At 43.5% G+C, this 17269-nt stretch overlaps 1 protein-coding gene and 1 long non-coding RNA gene across 2 annotated transcripts in view; one reads left to right on the top strand and one right to left on the bottom strand.

Moving 5' to 3' along the window:
* Positions 1–17269, bottom strand: part of HS6ST1 (heparan sulfate 6-O-sulfotransferase 1) — a 172636-nt gene that overhangs the window by 100492 nt on the left and 54875 nt on the right. The window lies entirely within an intron of this gene.
* Positions 6990–10751, top strand: LOC146433449 (uncharacterized). The gene is made up of 3 exons (XR_014854123.1): positions 6990–7140; positions 7712–7838; positions 10480–10751. It is a non-coding gene; the product is annotated as an uncharacterized LOC146433449 (long non-coding RNA).

The following is a 17269-nucleotide window of genomic DNA, read 5'->3' as shown; positions in this document are numbered from 1 at the left end:
GCAGAAGAAACATAGGAGATTAAGTGATCATTAAGGAACATTAATGAATATCAACCCCAAACATCATCCCCTGATGCACCTGGTCTGAGGAAAACCAATAAGAGAACTGAAGAATGAGGACTAAATTAACATCTAAGTCGAAGGGATCAATAGCCAATAGGAGATTGAATACTAAGAATTGTGGCATTTAAGACCAATGAATGAGAATTAATTTGGGACTTGTCAGTATAAATATGAGAAAAATCTAGTAAAGAACCATGTGGGATGGATGGATTTTCACTGCACAACCCAGGCAATGTGTAGATGGAATGATTTCTATTGCACATCCTGGCCAGAACAACATCCTGGCCAGAATAAAGCAATGCCTTGATTCTCTAACACTGAAAAGATGTTGGAGAGTTTTTGTTTTCCCTGCAGTTTCCGGTGACACATCAAACTAAAGACATACAATTTTAACAGTTACAAAACTTAGTGGGTTGTCCCAGAGAACCCAAATTCCAGAGTGCTTATTATTGAGCCATAATGGCAAAAAGAGTAAAATTATGAAAATTTAGGGTGAATTTTCATTTACCTTGGAAAGACCATGAACTATCTCCATTTTGCAATGCAAGTCCTGATGAGATTATTCCTTGCCAACATGGAGCTTGACACCAACTGCTCATGCCAGTCTGTGCCCCTAATCTCTACTTGCATAAATATCCACATAATACTATTTTTACTACTAATAGTGATAATAAAAATACCTCCCCCACATCAGGCCCAGTGAGAAATCACAATCTGAAAGCATTTCAAAGGCTGTCAACCATGAAAATCAATCAGTGCTGACAACCTCAGCCGAATCAGGGCTCATGGAGGCAGTTTGCAGCATTACTGGAGAGCTGCCAGCCTAATCCTCTCGCTGTAAATACAGTGCTGCGAGCGCCTCTGACAAGGGAAAATGAACAGATTACATGGGGAGGTAACAAGCTTGAACTGCACCATGTCATGAATGGTGGGGTGGAGGGGAGAAATCAGCCTCCCTTTGTAGTCCCAAATTATTTGCGTTGTACCAATCTTGAGCAAATCTTCCGGCAAAAGAAGTTACCCCGACGCACATTACTACAGCCTTACTCTGAAAATAAGGTGGTGGCTGTAAGAGGTAAACTCTTTTGCCTTGTCCCACAGAAAAGAAGCCATTTCTTCTCAGCTTCAGAGAGTTCTCAGCTTCCCTCAACTTCACAATACCAGACTGACCTGTGCACTCAACAGCCACCAAAAAACAGGTTTGCTTTGTGCTCCAGGAATCGATGGAGACCAGGCAGGACAATCCAACTGGGGACCTTCATGTTCTCCTGCCTTCTCTGACAAAGGCTGTTGAGCATCCTCTGGGCTCCCACTTGGGCCATCCAGGAAACAGGATTGGAAGGGAGTAGATGGATATTGAAATGCACATGCAATCAAACCAATTACTCACCACAGCTTTCGATGTGCAAGGTGCTCTTAAATGAAACTGGCACTTCTCAGCCCCATTTGTTCTCCCTTGTGCTACTCACTCCTTTGAAAGGCTGCTCATGAGATACTAAACCAAAATCCAGCCATGAAAATGATGGTTCATAGATTTGTATCATTCCTTACACACACATTCCTTAGTGCAGACAGTGCAGAAATGAACCTACCAACACTCCCCGAGTTTTTGTCTTTGCTGTTGGGCACTACAGCTTTATGATTTCAATGGTTCTATTTTTTCAAAAACTTCATGCTCTTGAACAAAGAAGTGAACTCTTCAAAACACTGCTTTACATGTCAGTTCTCACCCAACAGCTGTTGCAGACAATATTAATGCCTTATTATTATTCATGAACATTCAATGGAACCATTTTTTTGTTTCCACAAATGTTAGGGAAATAGCTCCTTTCTCCAGAGCTGAAAGGGTGTTTGTGTAAGAACAAGAATCCCCATTATTACCTTGATGGTCATTATTCTCAGTTGATCATTTCCTCCCTTTAGAAATTTAAATCATGCAATCAGAACAGAGCACCACCACCATCTGACTTGTTAGACACTCACTCATTCTCAATTCCAAAGAGAAAATAATTCAAACAGGCTATTTTAAAATAACTGTTTATCCAAACTACTCTGGGAATCAATGTCGTGTTTGCTGAAATCAGAAGTAAAATGGCTTGGAAAACAGTTCTGTCCACAGTGAACACTGGCATTCTTTTTTAGCCATAAGCTACTGATCAGCTTTATTTCTGAGGAGCTCTGCACAACCAGCCAGCATGCATGTGGGTACTGGGGGTGAAATCAAAAGGATCATAAACTCCTTGAGAAGCTTGAGAAAATCTTGACACTTTTAGCCCTAAGTATTTGCTTTTCTACTGCACCTTTAGTGAACATTAGCCATCTTAAGGAGTTTAAATTAAATTTCGTAGGGTATTTTCATACAAGTTGGCATTCCCCAATCTACTTATGTGGCAAATGGATTTATATGATATACAAACAGCAGATAAAGTACAGGCAACCTGTAAAGCATCACTAGGAGAAACAGATATTTTTCACCTCTTCTTCAAACCTGCTTTCATGCTTGATAAACTGAAAACGTCCCTATTTGAATATAGTATTTGAGCAACAAAGTTAATCCTTTCCCTGCCTCTATGCCTGGAAAAGAAATCTTGTAACTCATCCTGAAGCTGAAAAGAGGTAGATTTAAATTAGATTGGGATGAAATTCTCCACTGTGAGGCTTGTCAGACCCTGGCACAGGTTGCCCAAAGAAGCTGCAGTTGCCCCTGGATCCCTGGAAGTGTCCAAGGCCAGGTTGGACAGGGCTCGGAGCAGCCTGGGATAGTGGAAGGTGTCCCTGCCATGGCAGGGTGGAACTGGATGAACTTTAAGGTCCTTCCAATCCAAACCATTCAATGAATTCCCAGAGTCTCACCAGTGTTGTTGGGCACCTCTGTTTTCTAACCAAAAAGTGCAGATCCAGGAGAAAATCTGTCTCAAACAAGAGGTTTCAGTGGGTGGAGAAGAGGAAGGATAACTGCTTCAGACAGATAACAAATGGTTGCTTTTCTTAGGAGCACAAACTGCACACAGATCTGTGCTGGGGTCTGTCCCAGGCAACACATTCCCAGCTGATATGAAAATAGATTAGTGACACCCAGCTCAAAGGTATCAGGACATCCAGACAGGAAAGACAAGAGTATTTCAAAGAGTCGAAGAAAGATCTTGTTACACCTGTGAGGAATAAAAGGGCAGATGAAACCTAGGCAGAAAAATATTAAATCAGGCACCCAGAATGTAATCCTGACTGAACATGTGCAGTGATGGGCTATAAATTGGCCATTTCAGAATCCAGCTTTGGGAGTTAACAAGACTGCTGAATAAAAGCACCAGCTCAGTCCTCCCTAACTGTCTAAAAGCAAAGAGAGTGACAAGAATTAAGAACAGAAAAGTAAACATGAGACAGTAAGTATGATGGATGTATAGGCAGAACAAGATTGTGTTTTCCTACCATCTGAAAAAGGATGCACCTGAACTAGAAATACTTTCAGCCTCAAATGGAGATGGCTGAGCAGGCACATGGACAAGGGCTATGGAATGCTGTGACACAGAGCAGATTCCTGGAGGTCAGGTGTCCACTGTCCCTTCTGGGACAAGAATGAGGGCAGCAAATGGAACTTGCAGGTGGCCAATTCACAAGTGGCCAAGAAAGTGGCTCCTCACACTGTATTTAGTTAAGACTGTGAAACTCATCTTCACAGAATGCTGTAAATGCTAAGTGGAACACAGGTTCAGAAAGAAATTGGAAAAATGAATGGAAGTATTAGCTAAAGATGTCACCTCTGACTCAGGGAAGTCCTTGAGGGTGGAACACCCCTATGATAATTATATTCTTGCCCTATCCTATTCTGTTATTTTGCAGAATTTCAGTCTAGCTGCTGTTGGATATGGGGGCTAGGTGGACTCTTGTGGTCTGACATGACACATCATTCTTTAAAATAATTAAAAAAACCCCAACAAACCAAGCAGAACTTAGTCAAAACAGATTTAAATTGGCTTTTAGTACAGTCCCTGTGTACCACTGAAGACCCCATTCAGTGAAGCTGATGTAGGAAAAGGCATCTAGAAGAAAAAACAAAAGTATGACAAGTCCTTCCAACATGCTTATATATCTGTTCTGTTGCATTTATGTACAGAAAGGACTTCACTTTCACAATGCTCTTAAATTATGAAAAGTAAAGTCACAACATAAACCAAGAGAAGAAAAATATATCTATATTCCCCCACACTCTAAATTAAGTCCACTACAATAGCATTGCCAGAGTAAGCTGTCTGAAGCTCTTAGCAGCTTTGGCTGGCTGAAAACCAGGAATCTTAATACATGTAGGAGACATCAAGCACAGATTTATTCTTGTCAACTCTGTGACCTGATGATAATTTTCCACAAGCTATTATCCACCTGTACCTTGTACTATTCCTTCATTAGCCACACCATAAGGATACAAGCTTATTTGGGCTGGAAAATCCTCTCCACAAAACATACTTCTGTTCTTATGATGATAACCTGAACAATACTCCCAAACACAATGCAACATGAAGCTTGTAATGAAAGGATTTTCCCTAGTCTACAAATGGCAATGGTAAAAAGGGAATTCAGAATGAAAAGTCAACCCCTGGGACAATGATCGTAGAAATGACAAAGGAAATCAAGTACTAGAAATCAGGAAAAGTACCTCTGCAATTCAGAGAAAATACATAATTAAGAAAAGTTATGAGAACCCCATACAGTCAAGGGCGAGAATCAACTGTGTGTGCATTGGGCAGCTCTGAATTCCCAACAGGATTTGAACTGCCATTTGAACATACTATATTCTACCCTGAAGAGATTTCCAAGAACCCCACAGGCAGGGGGGACAGAACAGGACGTGGGTGAGATTGCAGGGCAGGCAGAGGGGACAGGACAGGCAGAGGGGACAGGACAGGCAGAGGGGACAGGGCAGGACCTGGGCTCAGCAGGGTGGAGGGCTCAGGCTGCCAGCTGCAGAGCAGGAGCTGTCAGCTGGAGTGTGCTGCTCCCCATTAATCATCTGGTGCAAACCTGGCTTTCAGCAGAGGGCCTGACAGGAGAGCCAGGATCTAATAAAACCCTGCCAGGCTGAAAGTGAGGCAGCCTCCTGCCTGTCTCACTTCTTTGCTTTGAAATGTGGGGTAAAGGTTGGGGAGAACAAAGAGACACTGATGATTGATAACGACTTAATATCTTTGTGCAGCTTTATCAGGCTTTTTAACTAATGACTTATGCAACTTCACCTCTACAGAATCAATCATCATGTCATAAAAGTCTGAAACACTACAAAATGAAGTGCCTGCCCCAGGGATATAGAGCATGTGTCATGTTTAAAGTGAACCTAATTCTTCTGGGGGTCCTGGGATGTTACTTTTTACTTTCATATCCCTTGGAGATACTCAGATATGGGGAGAGACACAGCAGGAGAAACCACAATTTGTGCCTTCCCTTAAGGAAATGATTCAAGTAATCCTATCAGAGCTGTGTGATTATCAGGGAAGTGAACTCAGTGATTAAATAATGTAACCACAAACACATCAGCAGGACTAACGCTGCAGCAGTCAAACAGAACAGACAATACAACCTGGTTCTTCCCCAGGACGATCAATCTTCAACAGAAAGGCAAACAAACCCCCCACACTCCATCCTGCATCCTCACTGTAAGCAGTTCAAACTGACCCTTCTTTTTAATTTTAACAGTGTTTGGAAACCATTTTAACAGTGTTTGGAGGCACCATCCTCAAGCACAGACAAGGGCAAGCAGGTGAAGATAAGCACCTGCAGGGCTGGCCAGGTACAGTGGATCTGCTTCAGCAGACAGGCAGAACCCAGACTGTGCTTCTCTGGCAGATGCACTCCTCAGACTTCACTGGGCAACTGGCACCTTCCCCACGAGACTGCATTGCATCAAGCTGGTTTTGACATCTATGTATTACTCTGGGTTGCACTGGTAACATGATTTAGCCTTCATCACTCAAAGATACAGAATTGAAAGATACTGAACCCAGCTGTCTATTTTTAAGAGGGAAATAGCTAGGAAATTTAAAGAAAATGACTGATGGCAGGAAAGAGGAAAGTCCAATTAAAAATAAAGAAGTTCCTAATTTAGGACTTGGCAGCTCTCTTCCCTCATAGCAGAAAATGAAAAAAAATTATACTATCCCCCTCTCTTCTGTACATAAAAAGGAAAACAAAACCTTCTACATTTAGCCTCACATTCTCTGAAGCCTCTTTTTGCTGGCAGAAGAGCTGAGCAAGGGCTGTGAGGAGCACAGCTGTGTCACTGCTGCTGTCCTGCACCGTTGAACCCACTCACACATTTCCTCCCCCTTTGGCCATTTAGGCAAAAAACATTCCTCTGACTTAGGAAAAGGAAGATTTTTCTCAAATTGGGTCAGACACCTAAAAATGATCAAGGCTTAACATCCTAAGCAACTTAAAAAAGCCCCAAACTGTTATATTCTTGTTCAAGCTTTTGTAACCCTTGACTGGATATTTATGTGACAATGACTTCAACTGCCAATTTCAAAGCTGCACACAGCCAGGTGAGATCATGAGAGCTTTTCTCTACAGACAGGAGATATCTGTACAGTGCTTTGAGTTTTAAACTGTTTCTATTTCGATCCTGTTTGTAACCATCCTAACCTTTTAACAGCAGGGCTCCTGCCAAGGATGAATTACTTGCCAGAATTTTTTTTTTTTTTTTTTAAAGCTCAAATCTGATACAAGCCCTGGATTCTTTTTCTCCTGCTTTCATACAGTATATCATTCCAACCTCTCCCTGTTCATAAACTGTACAAGAACTGTATTTAGACAAAATCTAAACTGGCATTTTTTCCATACACTTCATGGAAATATTCCTAACCACTTTTGCAAGCAGTTGAGCTTTTATCTTGCCATGAAGTCACAAAGTTTAGTTTGCAACATCACAGTTGCTTCTATGGCAACAGATGGTGACATCAAACACAGGATCATGACTTCACTATAGGATCAAGAAGGATTAGCTTTGCACTGAGGAAGTTAAGATCTAATACAAACAAATAGCTCCAACAATTGCGAAGAGAATTTACAGCATGATAGTTTACTCCCTGTGTAAATGTTCTTCTTGTTTACTCCAGTAGGAAAATCCCTTTAAATCAACCAGCTGTTTGTAAATTAAGCACAAATGGATTAGCTTTAAAACAAGCTCAGGGCTTTAAGATGGGGTTTGCACATGTACCCAGTTATGACTGCACTGGGCCAGTGACTTCCACCACTTGGATAAAAAAGAGGGCAGAATTACAGTATTATTCCCTCACTCTAACCTCAAGGACCTTCACCTGCCCTAAGCAGGTTATAGTGTGAGTGCAGCATACCTGCATGCAATTTTTACTGAAGCATCTGCTTTGAGCACTGCTTGTAACCCCTGAAAACCCTCTGGGGGCAGTTATTGAATTACCTGATATATTATCATTCCTAAGATAATCCTTAAATGGATGAATTCCCTGGCCTTTCACCTTTCCATTACCAAACCAGGACCAAACAGAGGGGTCCCAGCTTGAAAGGCCCCTCTAGAGACATCTATTTATTACTGATGTCTACTAGAGCCAGCCCTGGGTGGGACAGCACGTGCAATCAAAGAATCAGCTTCCCCGAGGGAAAATGCTGAGATGGATCTTTCCAGGACACAGCTGAGTCCCATGGTGGGATATGGAAATCCACATTCTGCAGCTGTTGCAAGGACTCTCACAGGTGGGAGAAGAGACAAAAGCCTTAAAGCAGCAGCACAGGGGGAAGCTCCACCTTGGGAAGTCCCTTTCCAAAAACCTGACCCAATTCTGTTCCTCTTTGCCAGGCTCCTTGGCACAGCCCTCAGCACAGTGATGCTGCCACATCTGAAACAAGTGTGCTTCTCAAGTGCCCAGCTACTGACACACATTTTTTCCCACTGCAGTACATTCCAAGACTTTCAACAAGTGGCATTTAACTTTCTTAGAAGCGTTCACAGGAATTCTGCTAGATCACAACATCCTCTGTGTCTCCACAGTCAGTTTTTACTCTATCCTTATCAGTGTTAGTAAGGATTAGCTTACAGAAAGGAACTCACCTAGGTAAATACATTCATTTTGCACATGTGTAATTAACATAAAATCAAAGTAAATCAGGAAAGCAATAGCATGAAGGGAACTGTGGAGACTGATGCAGTGGGACACATCTGTCAGATTCACTTCCAGCCACACTTAGCTTGAGGTAAAAAATTTTTTTACCTTCTTCCACACATACTTATGTGATAATGAGAAATACTTCAGATTATGTTTGTCACCTCCACTTTTCTTTTCCTGTCACATCTCAATTCCAACCAGCTTCCCCTGTGTTCCTATTGAGCCCAGCTCCTACCCCAGTAACACTATTGGATACTGTCTCCTTCCCAAATACTTCTAGGAGGAAGTCAAAAACTTTTCATTCCTAAAAAATTGTTGGCCAGAACTAAAAACATTCTTACCACAAAGCAATAATCATTCAGTGAAACAAAAGACTGAAAAAAAAGGCAGAAAACCTACTACCTCAATGCTGCAGACATTTGACAACCCATTTAAATTCTGCCCCTCAGCACCCAGAAACAAAGCATGGTGATAATGCATTGCCTTGCAGACTAGAAATATCAGAGAGACTCCAGAAGCATGTGTGCTTCACTGGTGTGGGGAAGGAAAGATGAGGAGATCTGAGTATTTGGATCTTTCAGCATTTAGCCCAGGCAACAGGAGGAACATCCACTGAGCACACAGCTAACAGAAGCTGAAGGCATCTAGAGAAAGAGCCAACTTGCAGAAAAATATTTTGCAATGTCCGTAAGACCCTGAAGCATTAAAACTAACATCTAAGTGTTCCCCAAATGATGAGCAGGTTCTGGGATGAGCTGTGTGCAGGAATCCCAGTCCTATTCATCTCTAGGTCTGAAGAGGAGGAGGATCACTCCTTCCCCACCAGAGAGAAAGCAGGAAAAATGAGAGTTCTTGCACAGAAAGTGAGAAGGGTTGAGGGACAAACTCTTCAGGGGGAGGTTACAGAAATACATACTGAAGCCCCTTCCTAACAGAAACCAGGCCTGAGCTGTTAGAGGAGAGAGTCTGGCATTTCATCCCTGAGGATGCTACTGATGAGGAATGGTGAGTTGCAGTGTTGCTTTGGCCACATTTAAACACACACTCATCAAAATTATTAGGAGTGTTTGTGGCCTTTGATCTTGCTAAAATGACATGCTTAAGATCCACAGCTTTTTCTAGAATGGCTCTTAATCAGGTGCCTCCATTTGACCCAATTCCACTCCTGTTCCCAAAAGAGCAATGTTTTCTCCAAGTCCTGACCAGCAGATGAACCCAGTGCTGAGGCTCGATGGATCCACCTCCTACAACACTGTCTATTCAAGCATGACCTCCAGCAGCTCAGATCCCCATTCATATTTCATAGTCCACAGATGTTTTCCCCCCCACTTTTGCTGCCTGGTTTTAATGCACCACTGGTCTCTGTACAACCCCCACTTAAATAGATCTTACTTTTTGTTGTAAGCAAGCAACAAGGTGAAAAGCAAAACTGAAAGGCCTGACAGTCCCAGCTTCCCACTGCCACACTCCCTTGTTTATGTCAAAAACCAGGGGCTATAAGTGACATGAAAGCAGCAGAGAGTGGAGAGTGCACAGAATCATTTAAAAGGCAGCAGTGATGTGAGAGCCTTCAGCGGGCCAGAGTTGTCAGGCTAGGAGGCTGGGATTGCATTAAGCTACATTTCATTAAGAAAATACTCAGAAACTATTAAGGGGTCCCATGTGGCAGCTTCAGCACATTTAATTTAATGTCTTTCCTCTCCAGTGACCAATCCACCCCCCACTTTCTTACAAACGATGACTTGTGGGTCTTAACCTTACAAGTGAAGATAAGTTTGACCCATTAGTTACCCTATTTAAGGGCTTTTGTTAACCTGCAGCACAGAGCTCAAGCCATGGTTTTACACTGAGGCTGCAGATCACAGAGGCAGATGGTGTCATAAAAACCCACCTCCCCCCACCCTATTTATTCAACTTCTGTTCTGTAATCGACATTCATTCTTTCTGCACCATTTTCCAGGCACCACCATATCCCCACAGATGTGGAGCAGTGGTGTCTGACATGCTGCTCATGGGGAATGCCTTGGTCAGAGTGTGTGCTTGAAGCTGGTGCTGCTGGCCTATTTCTTGGGAACAATGTCCCAAACACCAAAACCCACACTCCAAATGCAAAAGCCTCCTTGAATATGTAAAAACTCCACTAATATTTGGGGAATTAGGAATGAAGTAAAAAACAGAAACGATTTCATCTTGATACTACAGTGCCTTTGTCTGTTTTAATTTTTTAAGATTCCTATTCTCATTGCTGAGATCCAGTTTCCCACCAAATGTATTTTCCCCTTCCAGAAAGAACTGCAGGAGAGATAATGAATCATGACTCTGCTGGCTACAGAAGAGGATTTCCTAGTAAGCTGCAAAGTTCACAACCTTCAAAATTCATCTCTTAGAGTCAAAAATGACTCAAAGATAAAGCCTGCAGACTTAAGAAATGGAAAAAAACAATCTAAACACAAGGAAGTCTCTCTTTTACATTACTTTTCCAAAAGAAATTGGGAAGCTAAAGAGAAGAAAAAACCCCACAAACCTCAAGCACTCAGTACTGAGGAACTGTCAAGAGGCAACATACATGTGCATTAATAACATTAATTAATGAACAATCTTGTTAAGATATCCTGTCTCATAGTCAATGAGAAAAATCCTTACAGAAGAGGTTTCCAAAGTCTGGTTTGTTTAATTTTCAGAATGAAAAGAGAAAGATTAGTATTGTGACTTGCTGGTAAAACACCTAAATTACAGAGCAATGGTAATTTCATCGCTGTTTCGGATCAGCAGAGCATCCCTTCTGCCTCTGTGCTGTGGCTGCAAAGCCCAGAGCATGGTGAGTGTCTGATAAGGGGCTGGAGGCAAACTCCTGGCCCAGCAGAGTCTCACTTGCTGAGCTCTAATACCATGACATGTACAGCAATGAGTTTTTATTGATTTTGCATTTGGACCTGCCTCAAACACTCAGGCCATCTCTCTACAGGAAAAAAAAAATTGTGGGAATGTAGGAAGGGCAAATCTGGCGCTAGATGTAACAGTAACTGAACAACTGGTATTTCAAATCTTCAAAATAAATTGAGTTCTTTACCTCAAACCAGGAAAAAACTATTAAAAACCAAAATATTCAGAACTAAAAGAAAGAATCAATATTGAAACAGACAAAGAGCTACTGAAAAGAGACATTGGCTCAAATTTTCAGTTGAATGAAACAATTTCAGTTCCAAGAAACAATCTCCCTTTGATCACTCTCTGCACCCATGGTCAGTTTTGCTGGGCTGTGGGTTTGCACTCCCCAGCTCTGCCCCAGCTGATTCGGGAACACCCAGCTCAGCCAACATGGGAAATCCATCCTGGGAGCATCCTTCCACAATTCCCAGCCCAGGCATGCCTTGTGGGAGAGTCAGCATGGCCACCAAGGCCTCTGCCAGTGTCCTGGAGGATGTGGGGACCACGTGAACTTGTCTCTGTGACTTTCTCGAAACAGAGACTGGAGGGGAAGCCTCTACTCTTTCCGTGGTCAGGGAACACACCCTGCAGAGAAACCTGGGAGCGTCACTGCCCAAAAGCTCTGTGCTCCAACTGCCCAACCCACAGTCCACAGACTGACTGCAAGCAGTGCCATCAGCCGATGGAATCTCTGCCAGGTCTACATGATGCCCTTGGCTGTGTCCCAGACTGTGGGATAACCCACTCCATGGAATCTGTCAGCAGCAGAATCCCAGTGACCATGGGCTGCTAGGACCAAGCTGCTGCCCAGAGCAGATCAGGCAGAGCCGATGGAACCACACAGCTTCAAGGAAAGGAGAATTTCCTGTGTATCTAGAGCAGACACCAGCCTGAGCACACAAGTCCCAGACTGTCACTCTCAGAGTCTCCTTCACAGCACAAAAACCACAGAGCCATCCCTTGGGACAGTGACCAGGCAGCTAGATGTCCACAGCAGGACAGACACACCCATGGCTCCTGTTTGTGCCATGACTGCCAGCAGCCCTGCATGCCCCTGACTGCCCCAGCCTGGCAGGGTGTGCAGAGCCAGCCTGGATCCCCCAGATGCAGCAATGCAGGTAGAGCTGAGGCAGGTGCAGAGCAATGGCACAGTGCTCCCTGGGAAGGCTCAGAGGAGGCAGAGATTAATGACCCACAATGACAGTGCAATCAGCAGCACAGGGATCATCATCTCTGCCTCTTTTTTGCACACCATTTGGAAAATCCAGGCCAAGGTGTTTAATAGCTCCTGGGCTCACAGGGCCATAAGATTTGCAGTGCAGCTGGAATGACAAGCAAGGCTACCTGGGGCTGTGATTTACCTGACTGCTGCTGGCACTGGGCAAGTGACCCAAACTGGAGTGTGTGCACTTTGCTTCACTGCACGCCGAGGGGGAAAGCATCAAGGCCTGAAACATGTTCATATCCTGCATCTGGATTTTTCAAGAGTCATTATTTGTGATCTTAAGGTCATATTTCACCATTTCTATGAGAGCCATCTTTCTCACCCTTTTTGCTATAATTTTTTTTAGTTCATATGAACTTGTGAGAGGAAATTCAATAATTTGTGAAGCGGTAATGCATAGAGAACATACTCCAGGCTACTAATAGGTTATTATTAGAGCAAAAATTGCTGCAGATTAGAGTACATAAGCATGCTGCCTTAATTGCAAAGCAAAATGTCTATCACACTATGTGGCAGTTGAAGCGAAATACGTGTCCTGAATTTTGGTTTTCTTTGCATCACTTATCAGCTTGGAGAAGTGTCATGATAATCCACAGAAGGAGTCATGCAACAGTGGAGAAATTCAGTGAGAAGGTTTTAAAGAAAAGGTAACATACTAATATCATAATCCTGCTTCTATTCTGTCAGGTAAGCTGGATTCTCGGAGCCCCTGGAAAGGTGCTTTGTGCTAAGCAAGTGTTTGACATTTCCCTATATCTGCAAAAAGTAAAAACCAAAATAAAGAGATGGATTCAAGTCACAACTGATTAAGTTCATCAGAACTGTGTTTAAAGACCCTGAAGAGACCCTGCTAACAGGACAGATTCAACTGCACCAAAAACTTTAATGAATTACACATTTTCCCAGACAGTCCATAAACTGTGCAGATTCCCCCTACATCTCCTCTAGTCACATATCCCAGTGCCTAAGATCACCACTTTTTCTAGTAGAAGTATGAGCTCCTTGGCTGAAATTTAAGACCATTAATTCTCAGGTCATGTTTCCCAAGTACTGGAACATGCAACACTAGCCCCTAAAAGCAGCAGCAAGAGCTGCAATGACTGAGCTGCCAGCATTTGCTGCTGCTGTCAGGGGATGCTCTGCATGCTACCTCTCCTCCTTAATCCCAGCCCTTGCCTGTTTATCTCCTCCTTGAAGGAGATGACAAATTTAATTGGAGGCAGTCATTAGTTACACAGTTTGGTTTGAAGGTGGCACAATGCAGGAGCTAAAATAATCAAGACTTTTCAGCACTGTTGCAGCACAAATGATGCACAGCCCCCTTCAGAAGTGTCTCCTGCCCAAACCTTCCTTCTCTGTGTCTCTGCAGCCCTGAGCAGGGCTAGGAGGCCCCAGGCCAGGTTTAGGCACAAGTGCTCTGACAGTGGGCAGCATGACTGACAACCTCTTTATCCTGGTCCCTCACCAGACTGGTGCTCAGCTCCTCAGAACTGCTCCACGCCAGGGACAGGCAGCAATAGGATGATTCAGTTCTTCTAAAAGGAAATATCTTTAACAACCTGGAGTGGCTTCTGCTCTTCCTAACCACCCTGTTCACAGGAGTTACACGTCTTCTCCCTGGCAATTACTCCTAGAGCATGGATATTCCTTGTAGCTGCCACAGACCAGAGTGTTTCAAATGACAGCAGGAGGCTGTGCTGGATCCCCTTCTCTCCACGAGCTCACAAGTAGCCAACCCAGTCACCCCCAAGCCCTCCCTGCAAAGCAGCTGCTGAGAGAAGGGCTCCAGAGAGGCTTTCCAAAGAGCAGACAACAGGTATGTTGACTGTTGTCCAGACAGTCTAGGTAATGGAATATTGCTCATTTAATGCTGCAAGAACATGTGGGGACTCAAATTCAAAAGCTGTGTCACCTCAGCTGTAGCTGGGGAATGTGGGACTGTGGGAGTTGGACAGCTGAAAAAAATGAGCCTAATCTGCTGCCACTGCATGGGTGGAAAATGCCAGGATGGCATGTGACACAGCACTTGGCTCTGCTGAAGCAAGTGGGGTCCCTGCAGAAGCACTGTACAAATGTGAGTGGTTAGTGATTCACTTTACCATGCAGCAGTGTATCTGTTGGGGCTCAGCTGGGAAACTTGGTGTAGTGAAGACAAAATTCTTCTGCTTTTGCTGTTTCTCTGAGCACAGTGAGTTTGTGCTACACCCAAACTCTAGCTGGGACAACTACCTCTGAAAAGAACCTCAACAATGGTCACAGAGCTGCTGAAAGCCACTTGTTTCTCTGCAGGCAGCTAGCAGCCAGCTGGTGTTTGGTTTCCCAGCTGAACCAGTCCAGAGAGGCAGAGTATCCCATTTGTCCCTTGCAGGAGGCTGTGGCAGTGGCACATCTGCCCCAGAGCAGAGCTCCCTGCTCTGCCTCCTGCCCCAGCCTGGTGCCCACAGCAGCACAAGAGGACACATCAGCTGGTGCAGGAAGCACCTTGTCACACCTTGCTGCCTCCGGGGCAGCCTGACCATCTGCTGCTGTCAGCAGCCACTCTGCTGATGGGCTGGGATTTCTGCAAGAGGAATTCTGAGCTGCTCTGTCCTGCTCTGCCCATGGAGACAAGGCTTACACTCAGGAGCCTGGCCCCTGGGGATTATTTGCTGTTTCAGTTCTTGTTTCCCCACCTCGCAGCCCCACGGAAGGTAGCAGATAACTAACTAGCTCTGCTGTGCACAAAAACTCTCAATGTTAAATCCACAAAGTATCTGTTTCCTACACAGGAAATCTAACAAGTAGGCTGCCCTCTATACTTTCTCTTTTGTCAAGCATATGGGCTCCCACATTATGCATGCAGGCTTTGTATAGCTGCATGTTTCTCACACATAAATACTCATGAAGGAGAGGCAGTTCATGGATCCTTATTCTGCAATTCAAATTATGCCTCATTTTTATCAGTGGAAATCCACTGTGCTCAGCAAAGGCAGCAAGTACTATTACATCATGCAAGAGTAAAATGCTGCCCTGGAATATCAGTATCTCTACATTCTGCATTTTTCTAGCAAAAGGAATCCATTAAAAAGTCCCACAGTGATGACAATTAAAGCTTCTCTCAGCAGTAGGTGACAAGGACACAAGTCAGCTCCCTAACCATGGAAAGTGCTTCACTTGTCTGAAGCACATGGCTATATAAACACTCTCAACAGATGCCAGCATATTCTCTATATCTAGATGCATTGAAAACATAAAACCCCACTTCATTTTGAATTAAAAAAATAATGGTTATGACTAAAAATGTTTTAGAGTCAATATCCAATGGTAACAGCCCTCCTGCTCAACAGGTAAATGATTTCTGTCTGCATTTACGGTGATACAGATTTATCAGTTCAAAGATATATGAATACATTTCCTAAAAGGGTGAGATTTTCAAATGGCCCTTTAAGGAAGGCTTCAATGAACCACTATTAGTTTTTAACAGTGAAATTTTTTGAGAAGTTAAAAAAATCTCCAGCATGTGCTCTAGACTCTGAGTGCCCATGAAGGTGCAAGCCCTGTGTGGTATCACTTTTATTTTACTCCAAGTGTTTCACCTAGCAACTGCCCTGGCCCCAGCAGGGAGCTGCCACCTCCCTGAGGCCATCAGGCAGTGTCACAAAGAGCCTGTGAGGTCACATTCCTTCCCCAGTCTGGAGCTGAAGGAACCTGGAGGGTGCAGCTCACAGCTTAGCCCATGGAACTGTAATGTGACAGATGGCAAAAAGTGCTTCCCAACTGCAGGAGTAACAGTCATAAATGCCTTGTGGTGTGTGGAAGGGGAGAGGGAGAGAATAAACAATCCCACAACAAAACAACACTCCTTTGGAGCACGTAACACTTACCTAAACCACATCAAATGAGGAGACAGGTGCAGGTCAGAAGACATCAAGGAAACATGGGGAAAAAAAAAAAGAGGGAGCAAATTAGTTGCAATTCCAGTTAGCTTGATGATAGGAGCTAAAAGCACCCCAAAAAACCAGACTCAATCTTTATTTGAGTGAGTAAATAACAAAATCCTGCTCCAGGGCTGCCTTTTTGCTGTGTGTTAGTTTGGTGGCAGCATGATGCATGCAGGTAAGTTGATACAAAAAGCAGAGAATTAAAACCAAATCCTCAGTGCTCTATGGATGGAGCATGACTTCACCTGCAAGGCTCTCCTACCTACAGCTGTTTGTGCACTGACTCAACACAGGTGGCTCAACACAGGTGGCTTTGGGCACACAAAGGCCTGACTGCCTTCAGGTCTCGTGGACTTCGGGTCAGCAGTTTTAGGAACTTAATTCCTATTGAGTCCATTAATTCTTAGCTGTGCTAAGGCTGGAGCAAATTGCAAGAGCAGATAATCATCAGGGGAAAAAACTGCTTTAGGAGAAAAGGAAAATAAAATACAGGAACATGAGTAATTGTCAAAAAGAATCTTCCTTTTGCACTGTTATTAAGGCTCCTGTTACAATGCTATTTACTTAGTACAACATAACTTTATTCTTTCATCCCATTGCATGACAGAAGTCTTAATTCATAACAAAGATTTTGTATGAGAGCAGTCAGCACTCACTTCCACTAGTGGCAGTAACTCACAACAACCTACATTTCTGCTGCAAATGACATCAACAGGTAAAAGGATACGCTTTATTAACCTTGACTACATGCACTTAACAACAAATTTCAATTTCTATTTTCTTTCCTTAAATCAGGGATGGACATTTCCAACAACCACATGACCATACCATTGCTCCCCAATGTCTTCTTTTCCAGAGTCTTTCATTTTTGTCTTCTGATTCCTGCCAAAACTTACTATAATTTTATCTTGAGCCTTGCCTTTGCTCATATACAAAACTTCCTTGTAACCTCTCTGCTAGCTCAAACGAACTCATCCTTGTTAAAAAAAAGGCCACCACCTCTCATG

The sequence above is a fragment of the Lichenostomus cassidix genome, chromosome 9, assembly GCF_008360975.1.
Source record: "Lichenostomus cassidix isolate B80296 chromosome 9, HeHo_3.0, whole genome shotgun sequence".
Taxonomy (NCBI): Eukaryota; Metazoa; Chordata; class Aves; order Passeriformes; family Meliphagidae; genus Lichenostomus; species Lichenostomus cassidix.
Note: the sequence above shows the minus strand (reverse complement) of the source record. Positions and strands in the feature narration are given on the sequence as shown.